Raw genomic sequence first — 14,174 nt, 5'->3', positions numbered from 1 at the left:
CCTTTTCAACTAACCGGACGAAATTCATGCAAACACGACATGTTTTTTATATACTAGACAAGATTCATGCAAACACGACATATTTTTATTACATTTCAAACATTTGGAAAAAAGCGTTCCGACCCTAAACCTATCCTACGACGGCGACTGTCGTTCACTTCCTTTGTATTCCTCATGGGCGACCACGTTCTCCATTTGTCGTCTTCATGCACGGGGTGGGGTTCAAGACCGATAAAGTGAAGGTGCGGTCTCCGGCGGGGAAGAGTAGAACATGGGTGATGGACCGACCAACTTGCGACACAACGCCTCGCTGCCTCCCATAACCTACTCATCCTCGGAGGAGTCCGCGACCTATCCGTTGCCGGCGCCGGTGGACATGAGGTCGATGACGGACATGGACGGTCCGTCACTGTCCACCTGCCACGTGCGTCCCTGAAAGTTGGACGGCGGCGCGTAAGGCGCGTAGCTGGCAGACGCGTCCGCGTCCGGCTACGCTGGAACTTCGTTGCAAACAGTGCTTTCGGCCTTGTAGAGCGCGCCCTGCTCCGCAATGACGTTCAGGTTCGCCGCCGCCATGGCCTCACTTGCCATAGATTTGGCCCTCCGCCAGTCAGTGCTGCTCGAGGAGAAACGGGTTGTACCTCTGCTCCTCATGGGCTGCCGGAACACCGACATAGGAGCCGGCGCAGGTTACTCCTCCGCCGCCATTGCGGAGTCGTGGTGCGCCTACGCCTGCTCAATGGTCAGGCCGACATGCACCGGCATGGGGTCCGGCGCCGTGTCGTCGTTGGAGATCTTGAGCAAGCTGGCCGGCATGCAATGCCTGATCCATCTGGCACTGCGGGACTGCCAGATGGCTGCAAGGTCGGCCACCTCGTGCTTCATCTCCGACGGCAGACTATCCCATAGAGCGTTCCCCCTCGAGGTCATGGCGGTTATGGAGCAAAGGAGGAGAATGTGTTGTGGTGTGGAGTTAGCGGGTTGTGGCCGCCTTTAAATAGTGGATTCCGGTGAGGCCAAGCGTCTGGGTGCGCCAATGCGCGACGTCGGAGTTGGCTCCTCGGCCGACGAGCCTACTTAATGGCACCATATGGATGGATGGACACTGAACGGGTGTGGTAGATATCCGTGTCGTGTTGTATAACAAATATCGCTTCGGCATTGAATAGGCATGGACACCGGGGACGCGATGCAAGTGGTTCTCCCGGCCGGCACGGCGTTTCAATGCCGGCGCTAATGAGACTGTGAGAGGTCCCGTCCGTCCTGGGTGCCGTCATTGCGGAGCGGCCGCTGTAGAATATCATAAATGCGGGCAGCTAGCGCCGAATGAAAACGCACGCGGGCGAGAAAGGAGGATTTTGGATGGGTCAGGGCAGTCAGAAGCAAGCGTGACAGTGTTCCACACGCGAGCATTCCCACTTTGTCTTCAATTTACGCACGGTCCGAATGTATGCAGACGATTTAAGGAGCAAAATTTTCACCTTTCCTCGTGTCGTCAATTGTCATGCAGAGACTGGATTCTACTAATTGGCCATCAACGTGATCCATGATCTGCTACTAGAGAGTGTAATTGTTTTAGGTTGGGATGCAGGAATCAATTTACATCTTTCCACAAAGGGAAACGTCAGGAGCCGGCCGACCGGCTAAGACTTTGGCCGGTCGCGCACGAGTCATTGGATCTAGTTAGATCCTGCGACCACAGCAAAATAGGCACGGCCGCTATCTCTCACGCGCTGACATGTGGCTGGTGGGTCCCATGAACCGCTTAAGCACTGCCTTAGGGCATGGCCATCGCGTTGCCTCAGACCTACTGCCCTATGGTCCAGCTAGGTTCGGATGCCACAGTTGTTATGCAGGTGCTGCTTGCAGACCACAGGCGCAGCTTGCAGAGGAGACGGCTTCTTCAGCTGGGAAAGTGGAAAAAGTTAAGAGAGGGAAAGAAACAGGGGAGGAAAAGGAGAGATGGGGACCTTTGCTGCTCCCACCTTCTGCGCTGCATGGTAGTAGATGGCTAACACTGCGTAGGTCCCACTAAATGGTAGCTTCCGTTGGACAATAGAAAAAATTATGTGGTGATTTCAGATTTTTATGCCTAGATGGACTAGGGGGCAGCACCAAACGGGTGCTTCCATTGTACATGCCCTTATCCATCCATTCAGCCTCTCTGATCCTCTTTCTTCCCAGCGCAGGCCCAGCTGCCACTGCAGGCAAGCACCACCGCTATTGCTCTCAGCACCTCGATGACGGCGAGGCTACCGCTGCAGGCAACTAGCGCCACTGCAGGCACTACCCCCGTTGTTTTTTGCTTTGCTCTCGGTATCCTGCTGCAGGCAACTGCGGCCATCGAACGCATCCAGCGGGCCTTTGCGGTCGCCGATGGACGAGCTCACGAGCCGGCCATGAAGGCATCCAGCGGGCCTTCGCGGTCACCGATGGACGAGCTCACGAGCCGGCCTTCCAGCTGTGACCTGAGCCGTGGTCGTCGTCGGCGAAGAGGCTCTGCTGCAGCATCTTGCGCTCCCCGTCATAGAAGCGGGAGAAGCACCCCACCCATCGCTTGTTGCTTCGCGCGCGGCCGTGCTGGAACCGACGGGCGGAGAAGTTGCAACCGGCAAGCGCCCGTGCTGGCAGCCCATGCTGCAACCGGTCAGCCATTTTGCTGGAACCGGCATGGTAATTGCTACAATCGGCCACGCGATGTGCTAGAAATAGTGTAATTTTTTGCTACAATCGACCACTGAGTTGTTTTGCTGGAAGCTGGTAAATAAAATTTGTTGGTCGATGGACCGCCGGACGCAAGGGGACGGGGTGCTGCCGCCCCTCGCCGGAGGGCACACGCATGGGGGCCGAGGGTACAGACACTCGCGGAGAAGTGGAATGATGGGATTTCTGTTTACGTTGACTAAAGAGAGAGGAAGGAGATGATTCAGAGGAAAGACATCCAATGGCGCACGCTGGCTTAATCCAACGGTTATGCGGCGACCGGCCTAGCGATTGTGCCGGTCAACCGGAGCCTGGCACACGCGTTCCACAAATTTACAACTTAAGAGGACTAGAAGAACGCCCGTGCGTTGCAACGTGACCACATTAACTTTAATAGTTCAATATTACGACATTGGCGACCTTTTTTACCATCAAATCCTCACACACACACTCTCTCCCCCTCCCTCTTCCTCACTCTCTCTCTCTCTCTCTCTCTCTCTCTCTCTCTAACACACACACATAGCCTATTCTCCCTGCCAATAAGACTTACTCAATTGGCAATAGTGTGTGGACTTGTTGTGAGCTTGATTGAACTAATGGATAGTATGATATATTTCCCAATCATTTAACAATGAAATTTCAGAAATGGGAAGATTATATAACACCTCAAGTCGTTAGCTATAGTGACCTCCCCCTAATGATGCCATGTCATTAAGCTTGCTAAGCCAAACTGCCACGTGATAAAAATTAAAGCCCAATTCGAATTTAAAATAAAGTCAAATAAATTATTTCGTCAAACAGTAAAACTAAAATGTTCACCATATTCTATAAATTCAACTGATCTTTGACATATTGAGCCCAACATTATTTGACCCAAAAATTAAATCTTGTCAAATTAATAAGAGGTCCAACAGTAGTTAAAATAATCAATTAAATATAAACCTAATTTTATGTATTTCCTTTTGGCCCCAAACTTTTTGTGCCACCTAAAAATATTGTGCTTGAATTGTGTGCATAGTTTCACAATTAACAAAATCCATTTAGTTGATATAAGAATAAATAGAAAACGGTGTTAAAAAGGAGAAACGGATTAGAATACATTAAAAACCTAAAGGACGATGAAAAAGGGGATTCCCCCTACCCCCGGGCCTTGCCACCGAACCGGCCCAATGGTCCAGTCCCCGCACGGTCGTCTTCTCCTGTTCCCCGAGTCCGTCGCACAAAGTCGGGCTCCCGCCTGACCACCTCCACTACAAGAAATATGTCAACTAGTGACCTTCTGCCAGTGACCCTGGAAGAATTGGTCATAGATCTATGACCATTTCAGACCAATTGGTCAAAAGCTGTTCGGGGGGCTCCAAACCCTAAACAATAACGGCCATTTTGGTTAGAAAGGCTGCAATTTCCTTACACGAAATGGTCATAAAATAAATAGCACAGGTCCGCTGCCTTATTTCTAGCTGATCATGACCAATATAGATGGTCATAACCTTGTAAATTGTGGTGGGTTGCTATGACTAGGCGCCACCTCATCAGTTTTGCCTATGTGTCATGTCCATGTGGCAGTTTTTGCCCTAGGTTGTGAAGCAACCTATATTTCTATCATTCCCAAAATTCCCAAAAAAATCTCATAAATTCTTTGGGTAATATCTTCGTCAAATATGTAAAAAAACCTTCCTTGTGTAGTTCAAAAATAATTCAAAAATATTCATTTTCCTATTCTGTTCAGAAAAACACTTTGTGAAGGAAGTACCACTTTTGCATGTTCAAATGGTATCCATTTTCTACAGTGTTTTCCTCTACCCAAATAACCATCCTTCACCAAACGCCAGCTCAATCCATTCATTATTTTGAGCCCGGCTTCAACATTCGTATTTATGTCCAGTGTGGTACTTTGCAAAGCAAGTACCACCTAGGCTCCTTCTTTTGAGCTGAAAATTTGCGAAGACAGTCTTCTTAGTAATTGATCATCGTCAGCCAAAACTCACACCCATTAGCCATGTGCATTTCCCGTATCGCTAATCAAACACTTGGCTGCTTATTCATGTTTGAGCATCGATCGATCTCCTCGTGAGAATGTTATGTTGTGACTTTCTTCCTAGAACCTACCTGGGGAGTGCCCAACCCACTAAACATTCCTAGGCAGCCCAGAACACATGGCAACGCCACGGTCATGCGGTGACCACGCGGCGGGCATGCGAGTTTACGCCCTCTAGAGTTGGGGCCCTCGGCCACCGTCCAAACCTCGACGTATCGCCACCAAACCATGTATTTATGATTAATTAGGTATTTATGTAACTAGAAATGATTTTTGGAAAAAATAAATGGCAAACTATGAGGCAGCTGCAGTTCAAATTTGACCCGCTTCCAACTGAATCGGCGGGAATTTGTCTTTTTCACCAGAGGTGGATCAAAACTTTTTACACCCAACCATTTTGTCAATTGTGCATTAAATATGGCCTAGTATTTTATAAAATTGATTTGGTCCAATTTTGCAGCAAATATATGGTAGGTCCTTAAAAAAACTCATTTTAGGCACTCGGAAAATGGAAAATGAATTTTCTGTGCAAAGAAAATGAAAACTTCCTTAGCCAACATTGTTTGCCATTCCAAGATGCATCCTTTTGCACAATATGAGATCATTTGAACAAACTATGCCATGAATGTGGCCATAAGATTGATCATTTGGCTTGAAAGCCATGAATCTTCACGCATGACAGCTAATTTCTGAGAACACTTTTTAAAAATAATTTCTTTATTACAAGTTTATTATTTTTCCTAGAAACTTGGTCACATATAATGACACAATGCGAAGGTTTTCCAATTTTTTGATTTTTTTGAATTTTTTACGCCCGTTTCAAAATGCAGTCAAAACGGCGGGCGTGACCGTTCCTAGCTAGTGGTTGAATCTTGGAAAACTTTTGATGTTTCTCTGATTAAATAGATACTTATGTACCTAGAAATTATTTTTGGAAAAAAATAAATAGCAAACTATGAGGCAGCTGCAGTTCAAATTTGACCCGCTTCCAATTGAATCGACGGGAATTTGTCTTTTTCACCAGAGGTGGATCAAAACTTTTTACACCCAACCATTTGGTCAATTGTGAATTAAATATGGCCTAGTAATTAATAAAATTGATTAGGTACAAATTTGCAACAATTATTTGGTAGGTCCTTCACAAAAAAACCTCATTTGGGGCACTCGGAAAATGGAAAATGGCTCTTGTGTGCAATGAAAGTGAAAACTCCCTTAGGCAACATAGTTTGGAATTCCAATATGCACCCTTGTGCACAATATAAGATCATTTAAACAAACTATGCCATGAATGTGGCCATAAGATTGATCATTTGGCTTGAAAGCCATGAATCTTCACGCATGATAGCTCATTTTTGAGAAAACTTTTTAAAAATAATTGTCATATTACAAGTTTATTTTTTTTCCTGGGAACTTGGTCATATATAATGACACAATGCGAAGCTTTTCCAATTTTTTGATTTTTTTTCAATTTTTTACGCCCGTTTCAAAATACAGTCAAAACGACGGGAATGACCGTTCCTATCTAGTGGTTGAATCTTGGAATTTTTTTGGTGTTTCTCTGATTAAACAGATACTTATGCACTTATATATGATTTTTTGAAAAAAATAAAGAGCAAACTATGAGGTAGCTGCAGTTCAAATTTGACCCGCTTCCAACTGAATCGGCGGAAATTTGTCATTTTCACCAGTGGTGGATCAAAACTTTTTACACCCAAAAATTTGGTCAATTATGCATTAAATATGGCCTAGTATTTTAGAAAAATGATTTGGTGCAAATTTGCAATAATTATTTGGTAGGTTCTTCACAAAAAAACCTCATTTGGGGCACTGGAAAAATGGAAAATGGCTCTTTTGTGCAATGAAAGTGAAAACTCCCTTTGGCAACATTTTTTTCCATTCCAATATGCACCATTGTGCATAATATGAGATCATCTGAACAAATTATGCCATGAATGAGGCCATAAGATTGATCATTTGGCTCGAAAGCCATTGATCTCCACACGTGATAGCTCGTTTCTGAGAACACTTTTTTAAAATAATTGTCATATTACAAGTTTATTATTTTTCCTTGGAACTTGGCCACATATAATGACACAATGCGAAGGTCTCCCAATTTTTTGATTTTTTTTCAATTTTTTATGCCCGTTTCAAAATGCGGTCAAAACGGCGGGAATGACCACTCCTAGCTAGTAGTTGAATCTTGGAATTTTTTTGGTGTTTCTCTGATTAAATTGATACTTATGTACCTAGAAATGAATTTTTTTAAAAATAAAGAGGAAACTACGAGGTAGCTGCAGTTCAAATTTGACCCGCTTCCTACTGAATCGACGGAAATTTGTCTTTTTCACGAGAGGTGGATAAAAGATTTTGACACCCAACCATTTGGTCAATTGTGCATTAAATATGGCCTAATATTTTATAAAAATGATTTGGTCCAATTTTGCCACAATTATTTGGTAGTTCCTTCACAAAAAAAATCATTTTGAGCACTCAAAAAATGATTAAAAATAGCTAGAAAGATGAAAAATGCATACAAATTGGTCCTAATCCGTAAAATGTGGTCTAACTCTAGTGAAAATTTGTGTGGTGCCCTTTTGCAAAATATTTTTGATAGCTACTTCATAAAATCTCTCTATTTTTAGTACTTAAAAACTATTTTACATCACTGATTTTCTGAACCAATCATAACTCTGTCCACGGATCGATAACATGGCGTCCATCCATCCATCCATCCATATCTCCATCCCACATCCATCCATCCATCTATCTACAAAAAAGAAGAAAAAAAGAAAAGAAAAAGAGATACCCACCACCCGCAGCCCAAACCCTAGCTCAGATCGACCCCTCCCCCCGTCGCCCCCTTCCTCCCTCGTCCCCATCTCCTCGCCGCCGTCCCCTTCCCGATCTAGATTCCTCCTCCGCCGCCCCTCCCTTCCACCACCCAGTCGCCCCCTCAGCAGATCAAGCGAGCCGCCCAACCTCACCGACCTCCTCCGTCTATTCCGGTCAGATCCGACGGGCACATCTTCCTGCAGCCACGAGCGACCACCCCGGCCTCCACTCCACCATCGGCATCCTTTCCCCTCCCTCTCCGTAGATCCTTTTGAGCAGCCACCTCGAGGGCGGTGCCGCCACCAGCGGGAGGGGGAGGGCGCCGCCACCAGAGGGAGGGGGAGGGCGCTGCCACCAGCCGCGGCGGAGAGGTGGAGCCCCGGCACCCCCGACGGCTTCGCCATCCCCAGGAGCCACTTCACCCCGCGCCTGAGTGCCAGCTGCTGCTCCTACCGCGTCACCGCACCGGTGAGCAGCAACGGACGCTCCAGGTCGCCGAGGGCGCCGCCGGTGGCGGATTCCCCGTACATGAGGGCGAAGTAGGCGTAGGTAACACGACCGGCCACCACCGCTACCATCAGGCGCGATCCCTTCCCCTTCAGGCTCTGAAACCTGCGCGCTAGCTCTTGCTTATCTGCTGAGGATGGATGGATGGATGGATGCAGGTTCGTGTGGGACGAGGGAAAGTACCCCGTCAACGCCCCGCTCAAGGAGACCGTCGCCAGCATCCAGTCCCAGGTCGCCAAGATCGAGGATGACATGAAGGTAACTAACTCTGCTTCTCTCTCTATTCATTAGCCCACTTCTTCTTCATACTGACCAAATCACGCATGGATTCCAATGAGATTTTGGAACATTGGCAGCAACTTAACACTGCATTAGCTAGGCTAGCTGGGTACTGTATTTTGGACAATGTTGCTTAACAATTACATTTGGTTTGGTCCTCAGCGCTGAATTGGTAGATTTTGGATGTAGCTTACTCCTGTTTGTCTTGGTCTGTTTGGCTCCGACTAGCTACCTGTTAGTGCAGCTAGTTTCATGATTATTTATGTAGGCCCTGTTCAGATGTACTCCACTCCACAGCTCCACACCGGGAGCAGGTGGAGTTATAGTTAAAATTCGTGGAGCGCCTGTTTACCAGCTCCGCAGCTCTCAGGATTTCACGGAGCTGGAGGGATTCCAAACAGCCCCTTAGTCTTTTGTCCCCTTTTCTGGCACTGAATTGCCACATAATGTTCATGATGCAAACAACTAGGGAATTGGTGCCACATTTTGTCAGGAAAAGGAATAAATTGAAGTAATTATAACTGAAATACCGTGTTGATCTTGCCTGCCAAGTGCAGTCTTAGTTTTATACATACCTTCATTTTATTTTGTGCTCATAGATGCAAATAAGTGTTTTGGTTGGATGTTACATTTACAGAAGGACTGAATATGCCCTTTTCCAGGTTAGAGTTGCTGAATACGGTAATGTTAAGAGCCAGCTTGGCGCAATCAACAGGAAGCAACCTGGAAGGTAAATCCTCTCACCATACTTTGTGACTAGCTCTAGAGGGAGGGACATTGCTGTGCTGCACTTCGTGTTCTGCTACTAGTAGAGAATTGTATTTGTTGTTGACAATGCTGCGTACATAGAATACCTAATTGTCTTGTGTAACTTAATATCCTTGCATTTTCAACTCTGATTTTGAACGACTAAGGTTACTCCCATGAAAGGATTGCATCAGCCATTGGCAGCGTCTCCCTTTGTCCTCTGCTCAGTAGGAGCAAGATGGAGTCGCTGGAGCAGAGCAGTGGAGTTTGCATTTTCTTCTTCTGTCAGACAGACATCCACATGTTGTACCGATTCTTAGTTCAGAGATAGGAATGTATAAATGGTTGCCGATCTCTCCATGCATGGAACCGTAGCTTTTTATGTAGGATCCATTGCGTATAGATGAGTCACAACATTGATTTCTTGATCCATTTGGAAACTAAAAGAAAGTACAGAGAGGACGAACTTGTTGGTAGAACTTCATCATATTCAGCAGACAGAGTCCATGGGTGTAGCATTTTGTCTAGTACTACACCCAACACCACCTGAGGATCAAATTCACTATTAGAAAGTTAGAAATTGATATTACAGGTTTCTTATAGTGCAAACCAAAGCAGCTACTTCAACAACCATCAAATGAAACCATGTTTTTTAAAATTAAAGGGTCTGATTGATATTGGTCCTTCTTTTGACAGATATAATATGTATACTGACTTGTTATTTTCTTCTCTAGCAAGCACTATGGCATCAACTTCGTGGTGGCCGACGCGACGGCCATCGAGCACGACTTCTTTGCCAAGAACAACCTCAGCGTGGACATCACGCTGCAGTACATCATGATGGAGCTCGGCTGGATGTACACATATTTTTTTACAGCCTCAGCGTGCATCAACCTTAGCGTGCATATTATTTTTACAATGCACCAAAGTTTCTTGTTTCTGTTGTGAAAGTAATGTAAATGGTGTTACATAGTTCTGAATAAAAATACAAATAACTTGTGAATGTCAATCTCACGTGAGTCAGTCAATGAACTTATAATATCAGTCTCTTAGAGTTGTTGTTTTGGCAACCTAATACTGTTGTAAAAGCAAGTGATTCATGATAAGACTTGGTGAGGCTGATGCACATAGCTACTTTCAGTACCTTATTCAGTGTTAATCTCAGTCCCGAATTTGGGGACAGGCAGGGGTCCATTAGGAACATGGCAGTTAATTTGCATAATCCTCGACCTCCTCCTGCAATCTCTCTTTCTCCCTTTCTTCTCTGAATTTCCCGGTGTTGTATAAGTCTGTAAGATTCAGATTTTAAGAGTACTTGCTCCCTGTACTAGTTACTTCTACTACTTATTTTTAGCTGTTTAGTACTACTCTGTAGATCTGTGATACTAGTCTAGTCGCTTGTATAATTTTGTTTATTAGTGTAACCTGAACCATGGAGTAGTACCCTGTTCGCATATGTGTGATTATGTGTGTTCTGTAGTCTCTAGCTCCAGTACATGTGAACTATATGTTGTGGTGTAAATCATTTTCATTCTATCTTATATACGTGTTTCTTCAATAGCTATTTCTGTTCAAGTCTTGTTGTCATTGATGTTATCATTTAGTTTGTCTCAAGTAAAAAAATACTAAAAATACAGTGAAGATAATCTGAACCTCCCTATGTAAAATTTAGTTTGTCTGTAATACTACTAGGAGATATGGGTGAGGGACTGAAAGGATAATATGCTTCCATGAATTTATTTGTAAGAAGTTTTTCTTGGCTGTGTACAAATCAGCCCAAATATGTGAGCCACCATTCTGAAAACTAAAGAATTCATATATTGGTAGATAGACTGTGATTTAGGATATGCTAAACAGAAAGCTTTATAACATGGAACTATCAATTCATCATGACTTCACTTTGTCCTTTAATTTAATATGGTTAGAACTACCATGGTTTTTTATGTAGTTGGGGCATTAAGAAAAAGTATGCTGGATGTTTGGCCTTGCATCCGTCCTTCCATGAATTCATGCTTGTGCATTGCTAGTTATTGCTTTTTTTGCAGGTCTTATCCTTCCTCGATCTGGTGCAGCAACAACAATTCAAGGTCATGGTCATGGAGCAGCAGCCATATATTTTTCTTCTTCTTACTTTTCCCTAAGATGACATGAGATGAGGTTTGTTTTCCTCAAGGTCAAGGTGTAGCAGCTCGATTTGATTTGATATGATTGGATTCAGTTTCCTCATGCCTCTCTGTTTGCATTGCAGGCTCTGTTGGTCGGTCTTCAATTCTTCATGCTGCTGCTACTACTGCTACATGAGGACCCTCTTCAATTCTGCATCCGTTGCGGCCGCCGCAGCTTCCACCTCCAGAAGAGCACCTGCTCCTCGTGCGGTTACCTGGCCGCCCGCATCCGCAAGTGTAAGCTCCCCCTCCCTCCGTCCTAGATCTCTAGGTATGTTGTTGTCATGCGCCATGTTCTTGATGTTGCGCGTCCTCATGTGGATGCCACGAACGGCGCTGCTCCTGCGTGCAGATTTGATTTTGCCGCATTAGTATGCGGTTGTTGTCTCGCCGTGGTTGTTCAAATTGAGATGCACCCAGTTGATTCGTCATCTCGGGTCATAATTTTTCTACATTCCCTGTTGCTGTAGCTTGTTGGATGCATAGTTTGATCTCCCAATGGGAATTATTAGTGAATGGTGATGTCTGTGGTCACGAGAATGGTGATGTAGTAGCTGGTATGCTTGAAGCGTGTATGTCCATCTCTTTACTGTTTTGCTAGAACCATAAATCCTGATGCGCATGATGATCATGGTCTGGTTTGTTAGATCTATCCTGATGCGCATGATGATCATGGTCTGGTTTGTTAGATCTATCCTGATGCGCATGATGTATATTAGGACTGTATTGAACCCTTCCATGTTTCTGGACTTATGAAAATAAACTACATGCGATATACTCAAATAACACTCGGGTTTGGGACTATTTTATGGTGTTGTGGATATACTTTGTGATGTAAAGTTACTAATCTATGGTCTGGTGTCATATCATGGTCTAATATTTTTTTGTTTGACTCTTTCTCCATTGCCAGGAAAGCGGTGAGTAGATGTCGATGATGTCTACTTGGTTGGCTGCTATGGTGATGCATGCACTGGTGAAGCATGCACACATGCAAGGCTGGCCCCATGTCTTCCTTGGCTGCGAACATCATCTACAGGTACAGCATTGTCCGACATCTCTGTGCTGTTTTGCTCGTTCTTCTCCTTGTATCCGAGAAAATTGGCGCTTAATCTGCTATTGATTACAGTCTTTGTTTGTTAATACCAAGTCTAAATTGTTTCTTTCATTTTTCCTGTTACTCATGCTAGCAGTATGACCGGATGCGTGGACCTGCTCACTGACCAGGACAATCTATGAGCTCCCATCGCCTCTGATACAAGGTGCGTTAGGGCCAACCTCTTCCGAAAGAAGGCCACACTCGTAGCCCCTTTGGATCAAAATTGGTATCCCTTCCTGCCTCTCCTTTTGGATTCACATGATTTTGCCTCATGGATTGATGGATGTGTCTGTAATTGTAAAGTCTGGTCCTCGTTTACTTTCTAAAATTTATTGCATGCTTGATGAGGCTATGTCAAGTGTCTAAATTTTGAATGCATGCGCTAAGGCATTTTTGAGCACTTCGCGTTGATTGGGCGTTTAGCTCCTGTAATGTTCTTGAAGTTCATTGTTATGTACTTCTTGTTGTAGGATGGCAAGTTGTCGCAGCTGGAGCAAGTCTTACAAGAGAGAGCAATGAAGTCCATTGTACTGTCCTGTTATATACTTCTTGTTGTAGGATGGCAAGTTGTAGGATGTGCCATAATTGTCTTATTGCATATTCCCTCTGTTCCTTCTATATTCCCGTGTAAGGAAATGCATTCCTATGATGATTTGTTATGTAAATCTGATGTGATGCGGTGGATGATTTGAATTTCATATGGTGTTTTCCTGATTTGAATATGAAATAATGTTGGATGTATGTGTGTGTAACTGGGCTAGAGGCTGGTCCAAAAGGCTGAGATCTAATACCGGACAAATAATTGGGCTGAAGAAGGCTGAGGCCGTTTAAAAAATGACAAGCACTGGACCGTTTAAAAAATGAAACAAAATAAAATCTCAGAAAATAAAAAAGGAAACAGATTGCAAAAAGGATGAGGCCCAAAAAAATGGAAGAAGCTCATGAAAGCCGAATGTTGGGCCAGGCCCATGTAGCTATTCAAAGCATAGGAAAAAACAACAAATGGGCTGAATTATTGGGCTTGGCCCATGTAAAACACCAAATTGGACCGGGCTGAATCTTATCAATGACTTTTTCAATTGGTCGCAACTTTGCCACGTCGGATCCGACGTGGCTTGGGCAGACAGCCAATGACCAAAACAAAAGGTCATGGGTTCAATGACCTTCTATTTTGCTCGTAAACGTCTACGACTTTCTCACAGAGAAGGTCGCTATAGTCAGTTTACGATCGCCAGCTTTTGACCTTCTGTTTTTGGTCACAAAAAGGTCGCAAATGAAAAACCATGACCTTTCAGTGACCAATAGTGGTGGTCACAAGTTGACATATTTCTTGTAGTGCTCGTCGACATCGAAGGGGAATGGATAAGGGTGACGCCCTGCCTCCCCTGCCCCCATGGCCTCACTCCTCCTCGACGCCCCTTCCCAAATCCACTTCTCCTCCTCGCTCGCTCGATCCCAGTGATCTAGACGAAGTCAGATGCCACGGCCACCATGACTGACTCCGTCCACATGACCACTGCCCTCCCTGCTGGCTAGGAGCTTGTCAAGGAGCTCCGAATGCCTCCGCTACTTCGTCTGCGCCAACGAGATCAAGTCCAGCACCCCAGATCGACGTTGTTGCTGTCTTCCTCAACCTTCAGCCACCGCGACATTGCCGTTCAATCCACGCCGCCAAGAGCTCCCCTGTCTTCCCCTAGGGTGCCATTGACACCGATGTGATCTCCTCTTGCCTTTCCCCAGTTTCCCCTCTCGTTTGCTCTCGTTAGGTATTTCGCTGTGGCCGAGAACCGCCGTCCGCCATGGCCAT

Source organism: Triticum dicoccoides, chromosome 1B, assembly GCF_002162155.2.
Source record: "Triticum dicoccoides isolate Atlit2015 ecotype Zavitan chromosome 1B, WEW_v2.0, whole genome shotgun sequence".
Taxonomy (NCBI): Eukaryota; Viridiplantae; Streptophyta; class Magnoliopsida; order Poales; family Poaceae; genus Triticum; species Triticum dicoccoides.
Note: the sequence above shows the minus strand (reverse complement) of the source record.